We start from the raw sequence: 2,501 nt of genomic DNA, 5'->3' as shown, positions 1-2,501 counted from the left end.
TGGGAGTTGGGGAGGAGGGATGTGGGGTGGGAGGAGGGGGAGGGGAGAATTTCCAAAAACTGTATGAAAGAAGGATGGAAAACATTGTTGAGTATTTGCTGGGAAAGTTGTTTTTTCTTCTTGAATTGAAATATTGCCTTTAAACCATTGGCAGGCTTACAGAAGTGAAATGAAAAACAAATCCTGCAAAAATCCTGAAGTATCCTAAAAATAATGAATAAAGTAGTGCAAAATGCTTTGATTTCAGTAATATTTTTCAATAAAGCTGGTGCATTCCAAACAGATTGTATTTATCCTGAAGGAGGCCCTTCTGCACTGCAGTGTAAGGGTTTATAACAACTTTTTGGTGGTCTTGCTTCTGGTGTGATAATAAGAAGTATTCATGTGGGGACAAGGGCGTGGGCTTTGAAAATGGGTGGACCTGGGTTCAAATCCCTTCTCCTCCTTATATTACCTGGACCTCTCTGAGTACGTGATCATCCTGTCTGGGTTGAGTTTCCTCACGTGTAAAAATCCAAAGAGGAATGCCGACCTCAATGGGCTGCTGTGAGGTTTCAGTGAGAGAACAAGAGTGAAAGCTGTGGGTGGGGTGTGCAGGTTGGGACCAAGCTTGTTTGGGTAAAGAGGGTGCTTCTGTATTTGTGTCCAGAGCTCTGAAAGATGTTTATAGTACTACTCAAGGCTCAAAATTCCATCAGTGCGGGAAATCACTGCTGTTTCCTTTTAGTTTTCATGGTGATTTATGATCTAGATAGATAGATAAATTGGGAACTTCCTGAGTTATTAATATTGTAGATTACCTTCCTTTGCTGAATGTTGATTGAGAATACTTTCCTACATCATTAACTTTTCTTCTATATCATATTTTTAATGGTTGATATTATTTCATTATCTTTCATAGTTTTTTATTACTTCTCTATTATTAGATAGATTTCAGTATTTTATTATCATAGATAACTTTGCAGTGAACATCCTAATAGCTAAATTTATGCTATATCCATGATAGATTCTTTAAAATAAATTTCTGGAAGTGGAATTTCCAGTGGACCTGCATGCACATTTTTAGGTCTTTTGCCAACTTGCCCTTCAGTAAGTTTATACTAATTTATACTTCCACTAGTAGTACATAAAAGTACTTGCATCCTAGGACCCTATGAAAATTATACTGGTAATATCATCAAAAAGAGGAAAACTTTGCTAATTTGTCAAAAATTATTGTATCTTATTGTAATTTACATTTTTTATTATTAATATATTTTTCCAGTTTTGAAGTGTCTGCCATGTCTTTTACATATTTTTCTTTTTCATACTGGTTTGTTGTGGTAAAACAAACATAGGAAAAATGAATAAAGTGCATTAATTAAGAGTACAGTTAGGTTAGTTTTGACAATTGTACACATCTGTGTAAACACCCAGATTAAAATATAAAATATTTTCCACACTCTAGAATAGAATAGAACCTCTGCTGAGATCTATTTGTCTATCCTTGTGGTAATACTACATTCAAAAAAATGTCATATACCTAGGAGTAAATCTAACAAAAGGTGTGCAAGATAGCCACTCTGAAAACTACAACACATTATTGAATGAAATTACAGAACACCCAAGTAAATGGAAGGACATACTATGTTCATGGATTGGAAAACTCTATATTGTAAAGATGCCTATTACCCCAAAATTCATCTATAGATTGAATGCTATCCCAAAGAAATTCTAGACAGCTTTTTTTTCCTATGGAGTCAACAAGCTGATTCTAAAATTTATATGGAAATTCAAAGGCCAAGAAAACCTAAGGCAATCTTGAAAAAGAAATATCAAAATGAAGAACTTATAAAACCAGATATCAAGACTTATGTAAAATGATAGTAATTAAGATGAAGGAGTATTATGGATAAAAGACTTGAATAGACCTTCGAAAAGAGTGTATTCAGATAGCCAATAAACATATAAAAAGGCTCTAAACTTCATTAGTCATCAGGGAACTACAAATTAAAACTACAATGTGATACCTCTACACACTTGCCGGAATGACTAAAAATAAGGACAGATGTACCGAGTGTTGGAAGGACGTGGAGCAATTGGAAGCCTCATATACTGCTGACAGGAATATAAATTGGTACAGTCCCTTTAGACAATGATTTGGCCATATCCATTAAATTTAAACGTACGTCTACCTATGATGCAGCAATTCCACTTGTAGGCATACACCCAGAAGAAATGCATATATCTGTTCCCCAAAGACAATTAATGTTCATTAGTAAAATGTCCACCGGCAGTAGAATGGATGAGTTGTAGTATATGCATACAGTGGAACGCTAAATGGCAACGAGAATGCACAAGCCACAGCTACATTCAAAAAAATGTAATGTTTAACAAAAGAAGCCAGACACAGAAGACTCCACACTTTATGATTCCGTCTACATAAAGTTCTAAAATAGGCTAAACTTACCGATGGTGTTAGCAGTTAGGACAGTGGTTACCCTTTTGGGGTATGGAATGGC

This window comes from Equus caballus, chromosome 1 (assembly GCF_041296265.1).
Source record: "Equus caballus isolate H_3958 breed thoroughbred chromosome 1, TB-T2T, whole genome shotgun sequence".
In the NCBI taxonomy this organism is placed as follows: domain Eukaryota; kingdom Metazoa; phylum Chordata; class Mammalia; order Perissodactyla; family Equidae; genus Equus; species Equus caballus.
Note: the sequence above shows the minus strand (reverse complement) of the source record.